The following is a 23,530-nucleotide window of genomic DNA, read 5'->3' as shown; positions in this document are numbered from 1 at the left end:
AAACAATGTTTTGTCTCTGAAGTGCGTGATGGGAATCATTACTGGTTACCTCAATTAGTATGCAGTGCTTGCAAAACTATGATAGATCGATGGAAAAAAAATAAGAATAACAAAGGATTGAAATTCACTAAGCCTATAGTTTGGGGGGAACCAGAAAATAAAGAAGATTGTTACTTCTGTATGACAAAAAGAAAAGGATACAACAGTTTAAATTTGCATAAAATCACGTATGCAAATGTTTCTAGTGTTACAAAACCTATTATATCAACAGAAAATGTTGATGTAGAAAATCAGGAAGTTGATCTCTGTTCATCACTTGATGAAATAGAGATTGATGGAGGATCTGAGGAAGAATACAAGAGTAATGAAGGAACAAGTGAAAACAATAATGTCAGAAGTGAAGACGAATATGTTTCATCAAATAAGAAAAATATTAAACCTCAAACATTTAATCAAGAAGAATTGAGTGATCTGATCAGAGAATTAGGGTTGCCTAAAGATGGAGCCGAATTACTAGCTTCAAGGTTGAAAGAAAAGAATCTGTTGTCGAAAGGAACGAAAGTTTCAATTTATCGAACGAGAGATAAATCATTCAGGAAGTACTTTACTCAAGACGAAGATCTGGTATACTGTCATGATGTTACAGGACTGATGAATGATTTGAAAAAGAATGTATATAAAGCTGAAGAGTGGAGATTGTTTATAGATTCCTCCAAGCGAAGCCTGAAGGCCGTGTTGTTACATAATTGTAATAAATATGCGCCAATACCCATAACACATTCAGTAACGCTCAAAGAAGAATACAAAAATATTGAGATAGTGTTACATAAAATAAAATACTCCGAACACAACTGGCAAATTTGTGGTGATCTCAAGATCCTTTCTATGATTTTGGGTCAACAGTCAGGTTTCACGAAGTTTCCATGCTTTTTATGCTTATGGGATAGCAGAGACCGCAAAAACCATTACGTCAAAATACATTGGCCTGCGAGGGAATCCATGGAACCCGGTTCAAAAAATGTCATCAGCAAGCCTTTAGTAGAGCCATCCAAGATTCTCCTTCCTCCTCTTCACATTAAACTTGGTTTAATGAAACAATTTGTCAAAGCTTTAAATAAGGATGGTTCGTGTTATGCATACTTGGCAAATAAATTTTCAGCAATAACTGATGCTAAATTGAAAGAGGGAATCTTCGATGGCCCACAAATCCGTACAATGTTGAGAGATGAAGCATTCGTTGCTACAATGAATGCCAAAGAAAAGGCTGCGTGGCTTAGCTTTAAGGAGGTGGTTGAAAACTTTTTAGGTAATCACAAGAGTGAAAACTATTAAGAGAAGTAGTTGCTGATATGCTTAGGAAATATCAGCAATTGGGTTGCCTGATGAATTACAAGCTACACTTCCTCCATTCACATCTTGATTACTTTCCAGAAAATCTTGGGGATTACAGCGAAGAGCAAGGAGAACGATTTCACCAAGATATCAAAGAAATGGAACGTCGTTACCAGGGTAGATGGGATATAAATATGATGGCTAACTTCTGTTGGATGTTGATGAAAGAAAGTGTTGTGAAAGGGACGAAGCGTAAACGGAACCCACTCCACAGATCATTTGAAGATAAGAGGGTACGAAAACACAAACGATCATAAGCTGTGATGTCTAAAAACTTTCCAAGATAAAATATTTGGTGCTTAAGGATTCCAGAGTTAGAAATTTATAAAATTATATTATGTATGTTATTGTCTATCCTTCCTTCTGTCCGCATAACTCCCAGGGTCATGTGGTTTTTTGAGAGTCTGCTGTCTTGGCTCTCTCCTCCCACGGGTCATGTGGTTATTGGGAGTCTGCTAGATTTCCAGATTTATAGGGTTATGGGGTTATGGGGTTTGCTGTTCAAGGATAACGGGGTTATAGAAATATAAAGTTTGCTGGTTCAAGGTTTAATGAATTTTCCAAGGTGTTTTTGGCTGTAGAAAAAAATCCTGACGTGTAGGGGCAAAACTGAGGTCATATTCGGTTTCAGCAGGCAAAAATACATGGGAATATCATGGTCTAGTCCATGGCGCAGACAACTTTTTTTTGTGGGCCTGTGTTATTGGTGAAACGAGGCGCCCGTGATAAGCCGCGCATGCTCATTGAAAAATAATTATTCGGCGGAACGGTTGTGATACCGTTAATTGTTGATATTTTGAGAGGTTTTTTTTCCGAAACAGATTGATTTATGTCGCGGTGTTTTCTTTTCGAAAAACATATACAAACGATTTGCTGAAAATATCAATTGGTCTAGAATATTCTAAAGTATTCTATTTGAATATAATATTTTATTATGCGGATAATGTTTTCTTATGCGTTTTGAACACAAGTAAAACAAGAATGCACAAAAAGCTGTAATAAATTATCACTATAAAGATTTGACTAAATAATGTGGAGAAAAACTTGTGTAAAAAATAAATAATTATAAGCAATTAATAAAATGTAAAATAAGAAATAACACAAATTAAAGATAATTATATAATAGATAAAATTATATAAATTAGTGTAATAATTTACCATTGCAGACATATTTCCTGGATCTTTCAAATATTTTTAAAATTTCCAAAAGTCGTTAACAGTCTTTAGAGGTAAAGCAGGTAAATTAGATGGTCTGATCACTTCTCTCTCATGAGGAATAAGGAAAGCCATCAATTTTATTTTATTTGCTATTGATACGTCGAGCTTGCTGCTGATTTCATCAATTCTGAGCAAAAGATTGTTAAGATACATATTGACATCTTGTTTAGAATCTATAAAGATGTAATAAATTGAAAAAAATGAAAAATAGTCGAACATAAAATCAAGAAATAGTACAATATAAATATAAATATTATATTAGTATAATATAAATATAAATATGATTTATTTATTAAACCGAATATCAATAGGCAAATCCGAGCCGTACGCGATTGGTGGTGCGTAAGTTTCGTGGAAATCCTAAATTCCCACGAAACTTACGCATCACCAATCCTAAATTTCCACGAAACTTAATTTCGCGTACACGGAGCACTTATATTTTCTCAGATATACCAAGACTAAACGTGATTCGCGATCTCCTTCCGAGATTCTGACGAACAAACGCGAAACCCCCTTTACCCTCCTATGGACTAATAGGTGAGAAAAATATTGGAGCGAAGTCGCTGAATCGGGAATTATTTATTTATCAATGCTTGCATTGACAGAAGAAGCCTGTTTACTTGAAGAAATAGTCATTTTGCACTCTTTTTTATTTTGTAAATTTGGTTCTGATCTGACAGATGAATCTGATAAATCTTAACAATAGTTTGATTCTGCAGGCGATAACCATAAATGATCCATAAATGATGAATTTCTAGGAGATTCAGAAATAGATTGCGCATCAGATTCATATGACTTATTTTCTTCAGAAAAATCTACTTTTCTAGAATTAGTTTGAGGCAGTGACTTTCCTTGTTTGTTTGAATTTGTTTGAATTTGTTCATCATTAGATAAATCTTTTCGGCATGTAGAATTTTTACTTATAAAATTTTTTTCTTTAGTTTTAGAGCATGAAGCTAGCAGGAGATCTATAAGTAATAAAAATAAAGCTTTATCATAAATTAAATTCTTGTAAATAATATTACAAAGTTTATATATTTAAACAAGTTTCATTATTAAACAATTTTCAAAAATATTTATTTCTGCATAACTAAATAAAATAGAAAAATTTTAATAAAATTTAATAAATTTAATCAAATAAAATCTTACTTGATAAATTAGACTTTTTATTTTTATTAATTTTATTTATATCTTCAGGTTTTAATAGAACTTTTGGAGGTGCAGGAAACTTGCTTTTCTTTTGAATTTCAATGTCTGAATCACTCTCAGATATAATTTGATTAACAATTCGCTTTCTTTTAATTCTTTTTCCTATTCCAAATTCTTTTTCCGTTTTATAAGTTAAAGTTTCTTCAAAAGCTTTTGCACCTTTTCTAGCATTTAAATACAGACCTTAAAAGAGATTATGATAAAAATATATAATAGTAAATTGCAATTAAAGGATAAAATCATATTTTGCACTATAACATATAGCTATTGAAAAAGAGATAAAAAAAGTACAGAATGACGATTTTTTTCTATATTTATAAAAATTGGAAACTCATCCTGCTGTGTGACCTAAATAATACTTTTTTATATAACCAAAATTCAACCTTATACAAAATAAAAAAATAAAATAAAAAAATTACAGTAAAACTATGCAATTAACTAAAGAAAAACATTAAAAATTATTTAAAAATAAATATTAAATTTTACAGTTTATGTCTACATTTATTAATTATATATATATTTATTTATTTATTTATTTATTTATTTAATTATTTATTTATTATTACATTTATTTACTTTTTTATTTTTATTTTTTTTATATGTTATATTATTATATCTTTTAATTAAAAAAAAGAGAAAATTAAAAATCTTCAAAAAATGAAAAAAAATATTATTAGTTATATAATATGATATAATAATATTATTTACTCACTATACCACCACTTGATTTGTACAGAACAGATAAGCCAATTATCTTCAGGAATTTACTTTTTTTTTGCATAAATACTTGGCAAATATGGCTTGGGAGGCCAATACACAACTGCCTTTTTTGTCTCATTATTTATTTCTTTTACCCATTTTTTATAACCAACATCAAAACACACATCATTCTCATCACTGCATATCTTCATCCTTATCTTTTAGAAATTTTGCAACAAAGTACTTCTTTTTTTTTTTACGTAGTGGAAATCCTCATGGATACCCCCGCCCTCTGGGTAGAGGGCGGGCGGTTATGTGGGACTTCTTACTCTTCTTGGCCGATCCACGAATGGATCGGTCAGGGGGCGCAAGACATACCTCACTAAAACCACTACGGATACCTTCTCGGGCGTTATTAGGGGGCGGCCAGGATGCTGATATCCCATGCCTACTAGCCGCCCCCCCGCCTTAATCCCTCCTGAGGAGGATGCCACTAAAGGCGGCACCCTCCCCCCCCGCAAGTGCAGGTCTTCGCGGTTGCGATGCAGGGCGGTATCAACCCCACGCCGCACCCTCCCGTTGGTTTTGGGGGGCGGGGTCACGGCTCGAGTAACAACAAAGTACTAATAAAAAAGATATAGAAATAAAGATATAAAATGTTACAATTATGGTATTTTCTTAATAAAAAATTAATTAGATTAAATATTGCATGTGCACAATTTTTTTGAAATCTACTTATCCCTGTATCTATATAAGTATTGATAAATAAAACAGGTTTGACGACTAGTCCAAGCCTTTTCTTTCCATGACCAATAAAAAAAAAGAAAAAAAAAATTTCAATAAAAGAAAGGTTCAATAATGTATCACGAGAAAAAGCATATGGTGCCTTTGATGAAAGCTTTTCATTTGATGATATAGGTATTATAAATTTTGTTAGTTCGATTTCTAATATCACGACGTTAATGTCCAACAAACGTAGGACGAATTTTAGTATGAATTTTATTATGTAGAAGTTTGTCAATTTATTTCTTAGCAGACTTGATAAGGACCTGAACTAAGGTCGAAATCGAGACGATATTACAACTTGCGGGGAACAGAATTATATATGAGTGCAAACTGTCCAACGAGGGTGAGCGGCGTAAAATATTTTTGCTGCGGCGAACGCGGACACGTAGCGGACAGATAACTGTAGAAATGCGTTAGGAGATATGATCCGAAATTATACGCCAAATATAAAATACGCGATGTAGAAGTTAAAATGAAATTGATTCTTAAAGATGACAAGCCCGTATACCAAAGAGCGCGAAAATGTTCCTAACAAGAAAAACAAATAATAAAGAGACAGATAGGTGAGTGGCTGAATGACAATATTGTACGGCCGTCGTTGTCGGAATATGCGAGCCCCGTGATCTTGGTAAAAAAAAAAGGAACGGCGTATCGATTATGCGTAGATTACCGGCGACTAAATCAAAAGATTGTAAAAGACCGCTATCGCCTGCCGCGCTGATCGATGATCAGCTGGATCGGCTGTAGAATGAGAAAATCTTTACTACCTTAGATCTTGAAAATGGATTTTTTCATGTCAAAGTATACGAAGATAGCCGCAAATATACGACATTTATTATGTCTGATGGACTAGGTACGAATTTTTAAAAATGCCATTTGGCTTGTGCAATTTACCGGCAGTTTTTCAAAAATTTGTAAACGTTACTTTTCAAGATTTTATTAACTGACATACATGGACGACTATTGTGTCGTCTGAAAATTACGGAAAGGTTTTAGAAAAACTTAAACGGAGTAACAGGGCGAGTAAATCCGGACTAGCAACTGGAATAAATGCTATTTTTTAAAAACAAAAGTAGAGTTTCTGGGACAGGAAATAGAATTGGAACCGTCGGAAGCAAAAATAGACGCGGTTACGAGATTTCCCGAGCCGAGAAATATAAAGCAAGTTCAAAGAGCTTTGGGTTTATCCGGTTATTTCCGAAAATGTATTAGTGGTTATTCATTTATTGCGCGGTCCTTGGTCAACCTATTGGGAAGAAAGAATGTTGTTTTCCAATTTGAGGGAAAATAAAGAAATGCGTTTAACAAGATAAAGGTTGCTCTGGTGAATAAACTTATTCTTAAAGTATCCTAAAATAAACGTTAGACCATCAAACTTTATACCGATGAGTCAAAATACGGCTATAGCGCTGTTTTATTACAATATGACAATAATCTATTGCATCCCGTATATTATGTAAGCAGCCGTACGACTTCGGCGGAAGAAAAATACAGTAGCTATGAGCTCGATGTGCTTGCAATTATAAAACCTTTGAAAAAATTCCGCGTGTATTTAATAGGTATATCCTTTAAAATAATAACAGATTGTAAAGCGTTTAGTTTAATCATAAGTAAAAAAAGATTTATGCGTGCATGGGCTTTACAGCTAGAGGAATTTAGTTATAACATCAAACATTATTCGAAAAAAACTATATTAGACGCACATATAGACGCACTACTTTATAGGTTTATGTATTGTTTCTTTTGTGTACCTATTATTCTGTCTATAATGTACTTATTTTCAAAACAATTCGTACTCTTGTTTTGACATGCAACGGGTAATCGCGCGATTTCATTACCGCCGAGTGTTGAATGTGTTATTACTTGATTGACTCGCAAAATTTGTAATGTGATTATAAATCGTCTCTTCTAAAACCTCGAGGTCACAGACCGCCGAATTCACGCAAAGAATGCTCTTAATTCGTAGAATAAAATAAAGCCAAAATTTATAGAATATCCCCTTATGTAAATTTTCTTTTCTCGTCTTAAAATAAATCAAGCTCGTAAACCTACAGTATGTATATAAAATCAGCTGTACCAGAAAAATCAATATCAAAAATAATGTCAAGGCCACGTGCAGTGATGCGAGGCACCCCATGTATCTATACGCGCCCTTCCCAAACTTTGCGCCCTATGTATAACGTATATTGCGTACTGAATTGTAATGCCTCTGTACATACACAGACTAGGTCAAATTTAATTGATTCGTTAATTAATTGAAAAAGAGTAGAAAATGTCTTTTGTGTATAAAAAGAATGTAAAATATAAAAACGTGAATAAAAATAATAAAAAATAATTTAAAGAAAGTCAAAAGAATTTGATAATTTATCACTAAACATCACCATTACAAGTACTATTATGAGCTATTCTCTTTACAATATTTATATTATTTATTATATTATAAGCTTTCATTCATTTTCTTATTTATTTTATATTAACAATAGAAAAGTTATTATAAGTTTTACATTATTTTTTTTATATTAAATTTTGATATAAATTATATTTCTCCAACCACGTTTGCAGCCACGTCTGCGACCTATTGTCAGCTCGCGTCTATCGAGCGGTTTTCTTTTTTATTATAACAAACAACTTTGCCTCAACTAGGCGAGAGGCACTACCGTGTCTCTTGACCTATTGTCAACTCGTGTCTATCGAGCGGTTTTTCTTTTTACTGAAACAAACATTATCAAACAAAATTAACGCATATGTATGTTTAGTCAACATTTTGGATAATTTCAAATAAGCATAACTCCGCTAAAAATGATTGTAATTGAAAATTCTTTTTTCATTTTCAAGCTTGAAGCACAGTATATACAGTAGCGCAACTCTCCTGATTTTATGAGGTCCAAAACGGAGTGCGCATGCGCGAAATAGATAAGGTGGCCCTGATTGGCCTGTACTGTCACGTGATCTTCTTTCTCACTTTCTCTGTTTGTTGCTCTCTTTCTATTTAAATGACCGTTGCAATGTTCCCTTTAAACGTTTGTTTCTAGAGTATAAACGGGTTAGACCAGTGTATATTCAGAGCAGAAATTCTTGTGACAAAGTGAAAAGTAAAAGTGAATAAATGGAAAAGTGAATTTTCCGGAAAAACCGAGCGAGAAAGATTTCTTTTTGAGAAAATAGTTAACTAATATAAATTTTATATAAGATTTCTATTTTCTCTTGGAAGAGCACTTTGATCTTAGCTCTGTTTTAGGTGTTGCTGTGCAACTCCAAAAAATTTGAAGAATAAAATTAGAAAATGGCTAAGAAACAATACGCATGGTGTGCAGTACCAGAATGCACAAGAAGATTTGAAGATGATTTAGAAGACCGATATTTTTTCAAATTTCCTAAGGAACATGACAGGTAATGTTTTCATTATTTTTTTCCTAAATCATATTTTCATTTTCATATTTTTATTGATAAAATATTTGTAATTCATATGTAATTTGCAGGTGGTTGCAATAGATTCAAGCATGTGGAAGGCTGGACTTGGAACCAAAAGGCCCAGAATATGCCAACCGTAATTGTAAATTGTGCCATTTACATTTTGAGAAGAAGTGGTACAACATTAATAAAATAAGAGCTCGTCTTCATCCAGATGCCATACCAACGATATTTTTTGGGCCAGATGATACAACGCTATATTGTTCCTTTCGAGCTTATGAAAACGAAAACGGTTTATTTGATAAATTGAATATACCAACTAATGATTTTTATTATTATATTCAGAGATTAGAAGAATATTTGTTAAAAATTTTGAACTTCATTGTTTTGAAAAAAATATCGGTTATTATCTATTCGAGTTAGCACAAAATATAACTTTTGAAGTGCCATGTCCAGATTTCCTTAAAGTGTTCTTGATAAAATTATTTCTTTGCATGCGCATTTATTATACATTATCGCAGCATAATAAGTCGTGTAAAAGAAATACTCGAAAAAATAGAAAACTTCTAAACATTTTACATTTATAATTTTTAATATTTGATTTTTCGTTTTTACACAGCGTTGTTTTCATAATATATTATATAATTGTTATTCATGATTTATAAGCCTATTATAATTATTATAATTGTTTTATTGCTTTTTTACAATTTTGATTGGCTTTGTCTTTTTTTGGTTCATATCGAGGTCGGATCGAGTAGCTAAGATATGATTCAGAGAAAGAGTTGGACAATGAAATAATTTTCATACAGTTTACTGTTATGTATATATCTAAGATTTTACCTCTTTTCTTAATTCAAATCTTGCATGTTTGCACATTTCTTTTTGTTTCAAAGTGCATTCTCTAATTATTCCATTGGCTTTGTCTTTTTTTGGTTCATATCGAGGTGGATCGAGTAGCTAAGATATGATTCAGAGAAAGAGTTGGACAATGAAATAATTTTCATACAGTTTACAGTTATGTATATATCCAAGATTTTACATCTTTTCTTAACTCAAATTTTGCATGTTTGCACATTTCTTTTTGTTTCAAAGTGCATTCTCTAATTATATTGTATCATCTTGTTTTATGAAATAATATATTTCTTTGATTGCGTGTGCTTATTATTTATATAATGCATTATTTATTAATCATGTGCAATAATGTTATATATATGTATACTGTTTTAATTTTATGTTACCTATATATATCAAATAAATATATAAGTATATGTGTGTGCATGTATTGTGTTTACTAAACGTTTTCTTAATTCTTTTCTTTCAGTTTTTAATTCTCGTCTCTTAATTCTTTTTTTTCAGTTTTTACATATCACAGGAATAAATAACAAGGAATACAACTAAGCAATTTGGGCCAATAAAGCTCGTGATTACATTTACCATATATTTTCCATTTGTTATAAAAATAAAATATACTAAAATGAAATAAAGCACTATAATAAAATACAAAAAATGGAAATTTAATCTATCCATTATCTGATCTTAATTCTATCCATTAATAAAACATTCTCTTTCCATATTTCAAAATAAAATGTCTATATTGCATGTAATATGTCTTGGCATAATCGTTATTAATTAAAATTATTTTAACATAAGATATTAATATATTCTTTTTCTTTATTAAATAGATTTGTTTATTTTCCACATTTTAAATTAATTTTTTAGACATATACATATGTCAATTTTTTTCTCAGATATATTCACTCATTTCATTTAATAATATATTTTTTTAAATTATTTTACACTTGCATATACATATACATATACACATATACAATATTATATTTAATACAAATATAATTATCTTATCTATATATATGTATGTTGCTTTTATGTAAATATAATATGTTGCCACATTATATTTTTTGTTCATTTTATTTTAAGTAAATTATATATTACATTAATTTTTATAACATTTTTACAACTAATAATATTTTTTAAGTATAATATATTTATATATATTGGTAGATTTCTTTATATATATAAATTTTATGTATTTTAAGGTTAATTAATTACTATCGTTCATTTTTCCAAATTTTTATATATTTTTAGCTTTTTCCAATATATTAACAATTTATTTGTAGTAATTTTCATTCAGTTTAGATTAGTTTATCGTAAGGCCGGCATCCCATGGAGCGGATTACGCGGAAGCGGAACCAGCGGATCGCCAATCACGGAATCGTTCCGATGGAGCTCATCGATAATAAGTTCTATGTGAGTTTGACAAAACGGAAAATAAAGGATGAAAAGAGAGAGAAGTTCAGATGGCGATACTGGGCAACTTACCTATTTCGCGCATGCGCACTCCGTTTTGGCCCTCACTGACATCAAAGGTGCCGACAGAAAGTTGCGCTACTGTATATACTGTGCTTGAAGTCTCTACTTTAGAAAACACTCGTCAGAATTTGAATTTATCCTCTCCCTTCCTTCGCTACTACTTCAAAAGTAAGACGTCCGGGAAAAAGTTTGATCTAAAAATAAATTTAAGTAGATTTAAAACATCTATGTAAATCTTCATTGCTATCTAATTCTCTGTAAATCTTCGAATATCAATTTAAATTTAATGTATGTATGTAAAACCAGCTTGATCTACTAGCGTAAATCTATTCAGATCTAAATATATCTGCAGTAATATATCTATTTTGATCTAAATACATTTAAATAATTTACCCTAAGATTTTATTGCTCATTTGGCCTAAATATTTTATTTTTATATAATTTTTTAATTTCTACGAGTCTTCCAATTTTTGATATTAAAATTAATATAAATCTATCGCTGTTTTGTTTTCACAATCGAATCAGTAATGCAGTCTTAATTGTGATTATTAATACTGCATATTTTGAACCACGAATCTCTCCGTTAGTGCGGAAAATCCATTATGATTTTCGAGAAAGGTGAAGAAAACCACGAATTTCCGCGGGAAATCCATTATGATTTTCGAGAGAGGTAAGGAGGAAGAAACGTTCTTGTTATAAGTTTATAAAAAGGAATATCTTTGTTTGGAATCCGGGAATTATTTACAAGAAGTGAAGTGATAATAATTGTCTCGGAGTAACTTACTACTTATTGAGCGCGTTGATGTCGATGGACTTCCGTAAAATTTAAATCTCTTAAATTTTCGCTATCATTTTGCGCATTAATTGTATTGTCGAATTTTTTAATATAAAACATTTCAGATACCACTCTCTTTCGCAAGTTTCTTTCCTTATGTAAGATTACTGGGTTATCCCAATCAAAGTTGTGATTAAATTCTAAGCGATGTTCGATAATGACTGAAAAATTTCTTGCCAAAGGATCATTTATGTTGCGTCTTTGTTTCCCGAGTCTCGTATTCAAATGTCTCTTGATTTGTCCAATGTATCTCATCTGACAATCATTACAATTTATACAATATACACATTTTGTCTGTTTTTTCTCTATTAATTTGTTTTTCCCTTTTCTTATGTTATCTAACTTTTTAGGGACAGTATATACATATGTAAGACTTTGAAATTTTTATTTTTTAAAATTTGACAAATATCGTAATCAGATAATAATCCTTAAGGTTCGCCAGTAATAATTAATAAAAATCTCTCCTCAAAGGTAAAAGTCAACCAAACTGGCAATCATTTATTATAAATAATTAGTTAAAATACAACGTTTCGACTGTCATTGCAGCTCTTTTCAAATAAATCTATAAAAAGTTACATAAAAATAATTATAACAAGCAAGAAAAAGAGAAATTGCAGAAATGTTTTATATAAAAAAACAACGTAAAAGCATTAATTTACAGAAAAATACGGAGAATTTTAGTGAGATTTATGATCGTGTTCTTGACGCTATTTAAATTATTTTTATTTTTACCTATTTATTTATTTATTTGACTTTGTTATGAGGTTTTAGATTGTGAAAGACACATTAGTTATGTCTCGATTTTCTTAATGCGTTGTGACGTGACGCTTTTGAGAGCGCCGTCACAAGGGCGAAAAGCCCGATCGGGTAGGACGCGGAAATCTGGAGCGCCCCTCATTTCGGGGAGGGTGCGATCCGTTTGCGTTGTTTCGTTTTTATTACCGTATCTTTGCGAGAATTGCAATTGCACGCAGCGTCGGCCCGTCGATGCGCGTGCAACACGATTCGGAGGGAGAGCGACAACGACGGCCCGAGAGAGCGGCAGGAGAAATTGTAAAGCAAGAGAGAGCGAGAGGCGGAGGAGGCCGGAATGCCACAGCCGAGAGAGAAGGATGGATCGAGAGTGAGAGAGAGAGAGAGAGCACGGGACCGCGCGCAGTTAAGTATCCAGTAGCCGAATTTAATTTATTATCTCTCGCGCAATGTTGATGCCGTACGGATATTCTAGGATACCGAGAGGACTCCGAGTCGCGCTTACACCTGGACCGCTCCTGGAGAAGGACGACGGAGGGCCCGGCCAGCCTAACGCTTGTTCCCCCAGGAAAAAAGCCGCAGGAACAAACCCGGAGAAAAATCCTCTCGAGCAGCAGGAAGATACCGGCGAGAGAATTACCCCGCTAGAGAGGGAGGCGGGGAAGACTGTAGGGCCCCGCCATCGACCCTATCATTGAGGGAATGCGCGAGAGATCGGCGCGGCACGTAGGGTACCGACGCGCGCGAGGCCCGGCTCTCCACTGTTCGGTGTGCTACACGACAGAGAGGGTGCCTCCGGAGACCCAAGAACTCAACCAAGGGAAGACTCTTCGCCAAAAATTGTAAGCCGCCTCTCGGGTAGCCGTAGCTAGATGTGGGTCGGTACCGTGTGTGTTGGAGTCCTAGAGTAATTACCGTGAGTACCGCGTCTCTCGATATTGTATCGTTTGTGTAGGAGAGAGCGGTCTCTCTCATTCTAAGTACCGTACCGCAGGGCCGGCCGACTTCGAGATCGCAAACCGAGCCCTCTCCGAAACGTGCCGCCGACAGTCAATCGTTTTCGCGAACGATTATCGTACCGTATAATTTATCGCTGTATTCAAAGTCACGTATGATTATATCTGTGACCTCAGTAGATTGTCGGAATTTGCGTGCAGCCGTTCTCCGCGAGTTTGTTAAATGTTTCATTTTTCGACTCGGCGAGAGAGTCGAGCGAGAGAGGCGCGAAATTGCCGTTGTCTATTTGTCACTTTTTTTTGGATACCGCGCCGTGTCTCGAGTTTATAATTTTGACTTCTATACGTACCGAGGGTACGCGAAAATAAGTTTCAAAGTATATCAGCTACCGATCTTGTTTTGTTGTTCCGCATAATTTCCGTTAATAGCATATTCTCGAAAATTTAGTAAAGTATGTAAAAGTGGTTATTATCGATAAAATGTTAATCTTGTAATTCTGTCATTCCGGTCATCGTCGCCGATATTACGAGGGTTACTATTTATATTTCGGGAATAAGAACGAAAACAAATAGTTAAGCTGCGAATATATTTTTATTGTTTTTCAAAGTACTCGCCACGATGATTGATACACTTTTGCATACGCTTAAACCAATTTTCAAAGCATTTATTCCATTCTAAATGAGGTATCTCCGAAACATGATTTTTGAACACTTCAATAGCTTCTTCGGGCGATGAAAATCGTTGACCACGCAGTTTATTCTTCACGGATGGGAACAAAAAGAAATCATTGGGTGCCAAATCAGGGATGTACGGCGGATGACCCATCAATTCGATGTTTTGAGTGCTCAAATAGTCTCTTGTTTGAGCCGATGTATGAGAGCTCGCATTGCCATGATGAAGAACAATCCGGCGCGCAATCTCTTGTTTTCTTTATTTCACCGAAGACTTCTAACAAACAAATGGTTGTGTACCACTCAGAATTCACTGTTCTACGATCCTCTAGAGGCACTGTTGCAATATGACCAGTTTTTCCGAAGAAACAAGCCACCATTTTCTTTGAAGTGCTTCGTGCGCGAACAACTTTTGTTGGATTTGGTTCATCTTGGAACACCCATACAGTCGACTGCTGCTTACTTTCGGGCTCATACGAATATATCCATGATTTGTCACCTGTCACGATTTTATAAACGTCTTTTGAAGCACCGCGATTGTATTTCTTAAGCATTTCTTTGCACCAATCGACACGAGCCTTTTTTTCAGCGATTGTCAAATTATGTGGAATCCAACGCGAACATAACTTTCGCACAGCTAAGTGTTCATGTAAAATCGCATATATGCTGGTGGAACTAATGCTTAGGGATGCCTCAATCTCACAATAGGTTACATGACGATCTTGCTTAATCATTTCGTGCACAGCATCGATGTTTTCTGGCACTACAGCCGATTTTGGACGACCTTCACGAAACTCGTCGGACAGCGAACTACGATCACGATTGAATTCACTATACCAGCGATACACAGTGGTTTTTGATGGAGCTTTATCGCCAAAAGTCAAATTAAGTTGATTGATGCACTCTTGTTGTGATAATCCACGTGGAAAATCGTAAAAAATCATCGCACAAAAATGTTCACGATTCAGTTCCATCTTTTGCCGAGACGAAACTTTCAACTAAATATAAAATAAACAAATAGCATCCGTATGACAAAATGTTCTGAGTACGTATATCGTCAAAAATGTCAAACTTTACGATGGAACCATCAGATGGACTCACATGACATTAGTGTTGCCAGTTCCCGAAATATAAATAGTAACCCTCGTACTATTATACTTTGGTTCATACCGCTGATTTATATATTTATGTTATCCTATATCTAGATTGTCCAATAATACTAATCATATGTACCATTGTTAATCTTAAGTGTCAAATATACATATATATCAAATTCTAACACCACGTGTATGTCTCTCTATACCTCTCTCTCACCCATAGACCCATCACTCCTATAGACCCGCGACTCTGGATGAAATTCGGAGAAGTGACATTAAGTACCATTCACATTAGTATCGTGGCGCGTTCACATGCGCCTGGCGCCCAACTGTACCGTGAGTACCGAATGTACCTAAGTACGAATAAGTAATTCTTTCCTTACCGAGTTTTACCGTATTAAGATTCAAATTAGTAGAATATTTAAATTGAACGCTCCCCTGTCCGAACTTGGCGTTTCGGCACAGGAAAAGACGTTGCAGCGTAGTGACTAAGATTCTTGCTAACTGTTAACATCTATTTATTTCTTGCTTACTTCTGTCAGTTTTACATTGTTCAATAAAACAATGGTGAATATTGTTGGTGGTATGCAGTGAATTTGATTTACTGTATTAATTTATTATGCATTTACGTTTGGTATGTAGCATATTTTTGTATATGAATGTATAATTATTTGTTGCGATGAAATGTATTAAAATTATAATTATTTTTATGTAACTTTTTATAGATTTACTTGAAAAGGGCTGCAATGACAGTCGAAACGTTGTATTTTAACTAATTATTTATAATAAATGATTGCCAGTTTGGTCGACTTTTACCTTTGAGGAAAGATTTTTATAAATATCGTATATATATATATATATATACAGGGTGATTCAAAACAACCGTTTGTCCTTAAAATGTCGTATTCCTGACTCAATTCTAAGACGATTTTTCCTTTGCCAAAATTTTATCCGAAGCTTAGTTTTTGAAATATAAAAAGAAATAGTTAGCGAATTACAGCACGAGTACGGGCGTTAATCAGGAGCGGAGCAACACATTATCCGACGCGGGCGATTACGTGGGCGCTCGAAGCGATCAGCTGTTTGTTACACGCGGCGTTTTGTGTGTGTGTGTGTGTGCGTGTGTGTGTACGCGTATACACACACACACACTCTCTCTCTCTCTCTCTCTCTCTCTCTCTCACTGATTCTTACCTTGTAGAGATGTTTGATGTCCTTTGACGAATAATTGTTGCCTGACTGGATACAATCCGATATTGACACATTGTGACACACTGCATAATGAAATCATTTTTTTGTAATAAATTCTATTGACACTTTGACTCACGCACTTGATTAAAAATTATTGTAATAAATAACTGATTACAAATTACAACACATAATCACAATCTGAGAGAATTTTCTCTTAGAATTTGCCCTGAAAATTGTGGTAATCGTAGGATAATATTGTATGGAAAAAATTTTATTAGAATTCCTCTAATTAATATTTATTACATTCAAAATAATAATATCTATCACAATAAAATATGAAACATGTTTTATTAATTTTACTAAACCGTAAAGTAAAATTAATGAAATACATTTTATATTTTATTGTGATAAATATTATTATTTTGAATGTGATAATTATTAATCAGAGAAATTCTAATAAAATTCTTTCCATACCATATTCTCTTACAATTACTATAACTTTTAGGGTAAATTCTAAGAGAAAATTCTCTCAGTGTTTTGATTAATTATTAAAAATTACTTGTAAAAACGCGCGGCGCGCACAGCACACGTTACTCGATGCGGACGGCAATAGTTTACACGGCAAGGACACGACAATCATAATCACAATCTAAGAGAATTTTCTCTTAGAATTTACCTAGAAAATTATGGTAATCGTAGGACATTATGATGTGGAAAGAATTTTATTAGAATTTCTCTACTATTTATCATATTAAAAATAATAATATGTATCACAAGAAAATATAAAATATGTTTGATTAATTTTACTATACAGTTTAGTAAAATTAATCACACATATTTCATATTTTATTGTGATAGATATTATTTTTAATGTGATAAATATTAATTCTCTTCATACCGTATTGTCTCACAATTACCATAACTTTTAGGGTAAATTTTAAGAGAAAATTCTCTCAGTGTACCGATTAATTATTAAAAATTACTTGTAAAAAGGCACACGTTACTCGATGCGGACGACAATTGTTTACACGGCAAGGACACGACAACAGACTGCGGCGACGGACGACACGACGCGTCGCGACGCTTCGCGACACGTCTAGACGATAACAATCACGCGGCGTTGCCGAACATGTGATTGACGCGAGACATGTATTAAAACGTATAATAATTATGTTATTAAAAAAGGCATATTATAACGTATTATAATTTTTTACGTTATAATACATTTTTTTTAATGACTTAACATTATCCGCCCGTTTTGCCCTTTCTTTTTAAGCGAGACGTGAGAAAAATAATTATGTTTTGCGAACAAGATGTTCCATGTATAAATGTATTGGTCGCTCTGAAAAGAGCGGATTGACTTTGGTCGCTCTGAAAAGAGCGGATTGACTTTGGTCGCTCTGAAAAGAGCGGATTAACTTTGGTCGCTCTGAAAAGAGCGGATTAATTTATAATAGGTGCTCAAAATGACCACCATCCATCCTTATGCAAGCTCTCATGCGTTTAAATAAATTTAATTGCACGTTCTCCATTACTTCCTCTTCGATATTCCAAATTACATATCGCAATCTGGTTTCTAAGTCGTCGACGTCCTCGGGAAGCGTTTTGTATATTGATTCCTTACAGTATCCCCATAAAAAGAAATCAAGAGGATTAAGGTCCGGGGATCTTGCGGGCCAACGTATCGGGCCATACCGACCCATCCAACGTCCAGGAAAGTGCTCGTTCAAGTAGTTTGTTACAATCCTGGCGTTGTGTGGTCCAGCACCGTCTTGTTGAAAGAACATTTTATTTCTTTCAAATAGTGGCACTTCTTCTAAAAAATCGGGCAGATTTTCTTTCAAAAGTTCCACGTACGTCTGGCCAGTTAAAATATCTGGTAGAATAACGGGCCCAAGTATTTGGGTACCCATTATTCCAGCCCAGATATTTATTTTCCAACGTACTTGAAAATTTTTGAGCCGCGTTACTCTGGGATTTTCTTCGCTCCAATAATGCATATTGTGCGAGTTAAAAATACCTTCTTGTGTGAATAGTGATTCATCACTGAATATCACACGGAAAGAAAATCTGGGATCTCGATCCACTTGTCTCAAAAAATTTTCGCAAAATGTTCTTCTTGCCTGATAATCTTCAGCTCGTAAATGTTGCACGCGTGTATAATGAAACGCGTGCAACTTTTCTTCTTTGAGCGTTCTTTGTACCGTCGAGTAAGAAAAGTTGTGTTCTCGAGCAACCACTCGAATACTCGTTTCAGGATTATCTTCGAAAGCACGTACAATTCGCTCCGTATTTCGCAAATTTCTTGCATTGCGATTTTTTCCAGTATCGTGTTTATCCGGAAGGACACTGCCAGTCTCGTGTAATCTCTGAGCTGCTCGAAGTATAACAGGAGCCGATGGATGTCTTGCTCGATTTGGATATAATTCGGCGTATCTTCTTGCAGCTACGTGATACTGCCCATGACACTCGCCGAGTGCCATTAGCATATCGTAATATTCTTCGTTTGTGTACGCTGCCATATCGTCCTCTTAACTCTTGTAATAATCGAAAGATTATTGTTTGCATTATCAATCTTCATTTAATTTATACAATCCGCGGGGTGTCGCGATTTCCCCTTCCACGCCTTCCGCGTCGAATAGCGGCACGCGACACCCGCGACAGCGGCCACCCGCGAATCGTAAAAATATAAGATGCAGATCGAACCGACATTCAACCGACCGGAAAATCAAACCGACATTTTCTGTATATATTAGTTTCCGTTTTTTTCGTACGCATGCAATACGAGTTATGTTTATGATTCTGATCACTTATTACCGTATCGTACAACGTTGGCGAAACATTTTCATCTGGAATTTCACACGTTACGTATTTTCAAATAAACGTAGCAACTTCTTCATCCGGCGATTTTCCTAATACTGGAGCATCTTTTATCCAAATCATACAATGCATGTGCTGGATACTTCTACGTTGATATTCCAGTCGCCAGAAGTAATGAATAACCTTTCCTATTGGATTATCGGACGAACAAATAAAATCAATCATGGCTTTGAATTTTATGCACATGAATCTAGAAGTACTTACAGGATCGTATGCGATTAGTTCGCTGATGCCTAACTTCTCTTTATCGGGATTCATATCTCGTAAATATTCACCCAAATCGGACCATTTCCATTCACTAGGACTCAAAGTCAAAAACCACGTCGCTGGACCGTAATGCAAAGTCATGCATTTTACATTATTGGACGGTTGTCGCCAAAATTGATCCGTATTTTCCAATTTTGCGAAAATACTCATTAAATTCGATTCTAATTGGTAACCTTTCAATTCGTTCAAGTATCTACCAGCAGTGTATCTTTCTCGTGGGTTAGTAACCATCATCGTATAATAGATACCACTTTTCAACTGTCGGTAGTTAGCATCATTGAGAAGGAAGAACAGATACTGCAGATTCAACCTGAATCTACTATGTTTCGACATCAATCGTGTTCTAATAAATAAATATTCCGGCAATGCAAAGTTTCTATCTTCTCGTTGTCCATTGACATCATCAGGATATAAATCAGGGAAACACATGACATCCAGATATTTATAACGGTTATCCATTGGAAAATCTTCAATTTTCACCATTTGATAAAGCTTCAATGCAGATTCGTTATCGATTCTTTTCGCGTGTATTGGGTATATTGTATACTGATCGTTAATATCCGAATGTTCAGTGATTTGTGTGAGAAAAGCCGTACGTTTTAAAACGGTTTGATCATTATTATTTTTGTTTTGCTGTACATTGTACAAATTCAATGCTGGTAATTCCTCAACCACCTCATTTATTTCGTCAATGTCGCTTTCCTCATCGACAATCCTATATTCTGTTTCCTGCAACTTATCCTTTAATAGATTATCAGATGACGCTGGAAGACGAATTTTTGAGTAATGAGGATTATTTTCTTTCAACCATTGTAAAGCCTTATACATTTTATTAATATCTATCAAATTTTCCCAAACCACTTTAGATTTCTTGGGTATACCTCGAACGAGAATGTGCAACTCGTGATTCAAATTTATAGGATCTTCCGGAGGACATACCTTATCCAATGTTTCTTGTAAAGGCAGAGGCAAATGAAATGTTCTACCTTTTCCTAAACAGAGTTCGATTATATAAGTTTCTTGATTTAAAATGTGCTATATTTAAATCATTTAATTATTTTTTTCGTTCAAGTACAATTAACAGCAAAAACTGCATATACGTAGGTATGTATTTGACTCTACTGCCATTACTTGAAACAAATACATTATTCGATATTAACAAATTGGAACTCTGGAATTATTGCGATAAATATTATATTGCGATATAAAATTACGAGTAATTTTTTTTCATTGTACAGACTAGGTTTAAATTTTTGAGGACCTTCTTTTGAACATGGCTTGACCTTTTCATTTTTATGATTTTTTGGAGATAGGGTGAGAGAGGACGAATGAGGGTAAGAGAAGACGAGATAGGCGAAAGAGGGTGAAAGAGAACGAAAGAGGGTGAGAAAAGACGTACGCGGGTGAAAGAGGTGAGAGAGAGTGAGAGAGGACGAAAGAGGGTGAGATAGGACGAAAGAGGGTGAAAGAGAATAAAAGAGGGTGAGAGGACGAAGGAGAGTGAAAGAGGACGAAAGAGGGTGAAAGAGAATGAAATAGGGTAAAAAAAAATGAAAGAGAGTGAGAGAAGACAAAGGAGAGTGAAAAAGGACGAAAGAGGGTGAAAGAGGTCGAAAAAGGGTGAGAGAGGACGAAAGAGGGTGAAAGAGACGAAAGAGGGTGAAAGAGGCGAAAGAGGTGTGAAAGAGGACGAAAGAGGGTGAGAGGGAATGAAAGAGGGTGAGACAGAATGAAAGAGGGTGAGACAGAATGAAAGAGGGTTGAAAGAGGTGAGAGAAATGAAAGAGGGTGAGAGAGGACGAAAGGAGTGAAAGAGGACGAAAAAGTGTGAAAGAGGCGAAAGAGGGTGAAAGAGGACGAAAAAGCGAAAGAGGTGTAAAAGGGACGAAAGAGGGTGAAAAGGGTTAGAGGGCAAAAGAGGTGAGAAAGAGCGAAAGAGGGTGAGAGAGGACGAAAGAGGATGAAAAGGTCGAAAGAGTGTGAAAGAGGACGAAAAAGTGTGAAAGAGGACGAAAGAGGTGAAAGAGGACGAAAGAGGACAACAGAGGGTGAGAGAGAGTGAAGAGAATGAAAGAGGGTGAGAGAGGACGAAAAAGGGTGAAAGAGGACGAAAGAGGGTGAAAGAGGACGACAGAGGACGAAAGAGGGTGAAAGAGGCGAAAGATGGTGAAAGAGGACGAAAGAGGGTGAAAGAGGACGAAAGAGGGTGAAAGAGGGTGAAAGAGGACAACAGAGGGTGAGAGAGAACGAAAAAACTGAAAATTAGGACGAAAGAGGGTGAGTTAGGGCGAAAGAGGAGTGGGAGTGGGGGTGGGGGTGGGGGCGGGGGGCGAAATGTGGGAGGGAAAAGGGTGGGTGGAAGTTGAGGGAGGTGTGAGTAAAAGGTGAAAAGAGATTGATATATATCAGAAGACGCGGTAGTGTCTCCGGCCATGTTCAAACCCTAAAAGACCTTAAAAGACACTACAAGTCTCCTTATCCTGCACCATCAAAGTCCATTTTTTGGGGGTGTAGAACTACTAAAATATAAAAAATTTTGAATTGCACGTAATATAACCTGAAAGGCGGCATCGCCACGAGTAATTTGAGCCAAGAAAAAATAAAATCGGTCAAGCCGTTCTGGAGATGCAAGCGGTCAAAAAGTGACGTTTTTCATGAAAAATGAAGTAACGTCGTCTTCTTCTTCTTCTTCTTCTTCTCTGTTCGCGTATAAATCTCTTTTCACCTTTCACTCACACCTCCCTCAACTTCCACCCACCCCTTTCCTCCCCACATCCCCCTTCCACCCCACCCCCACCCCTCTTCCACCCCCACCCCCACCACCACTCCCACCCCCACTCCTACCCCCACTCCCACCCCTCTTTCGCCTCTTTCACCCTCTTTCGTCCTCTCTCACCCTCTTTCGTCCTCTCTCACCCTCTTTCACCCTCTTTCGCCCTCTCCACCCTCTTTCGTCCTCTTTCACTTTCTTTCATTCTCTCTCACCCTCTTTCACCCTCTTTTATTCCCTCTCACCCCCTTTCGTCCTCTTTCACCCTCTTTCGTCCTCTCTCACCCTCTTTCGTCCTCTCCTCACCCTCTTTCATTCTCTCTCACCCTCTTTCACCCTCTTTCATTCCCTCTCACCCTCTTTCATTCCCTCTCACCCTCTTTCGTCCTCTTTCACCCTCTTTCGTCCTCTTATACTCTCTTTCGTCCTCTCTCACCCTCTTTCATTCTTTTTCACCCTCTTTTACCTTCTTTCGTCCTCTTTCACCTTTTTTCACTCTCTTTCGTCCTCTCTCACCCTCTTTTGCTCTCTCTCATCCTCTTTCGATTTCTTTCACACTCTTTCGTCCTCTCTCACCCTCTTTCGTCCTCTTTCACCCTCTTTCGTTCTCTCTCACCCTCTTTCGACCTCTTTCGTCTTCTTTCACCCTCTCTCACCTCTTTCACCCTCGTACGTCCTTTCTCACCCTCTTTCGTTCTCTTTCACCCTCTTTCGCCTATCTCGTCTTCTCTTACCCTCATTCGTCCTCTCTCACCCTATCTTCAAAAAATCATAAAAATGAAAAGGTCAAGCCATGTTCAAAAGAAGGTCCTCAAAAATTTAAACCTAGTCTGTACAATGAAAAATAATTACTCGTAATTCCAGAGTTCCAATTTGTTAATATCGAATAATGTATTTGTTTCAAGTAATGGCAGTAGAGTCAAATACATACCTACGTATATGCAGTTTTTGCTGTTAATTGTACTTGAACTTATATGTTATTTTTCTGAGTCATTAACAAATTGGTACTCTGGAATTACGAGCAATTATTTTTCATTGTACGGGCTAGTATGAATTTCAAATC

Source organism: Nylanderia fulva, unplaced genomic scaffold (assembly GCF_048542155.1).
Source record: "Nylanderia fulva isolate GAGA-0341 unplaced genomic scaffold, ASM4854215v1 Scaffold315, whole genome shotgun sequence".
NCBI lineage: Eukaryota > Metazoa > Arthropoda > Insecta > Hymenoptera > Formicidae > Nylanderia > Nylanderia fulva.
The sequence above is the reverse complement of the archived record's forward strand: the minus strand, read 5'-3'. Positions refer to the sequence as shown.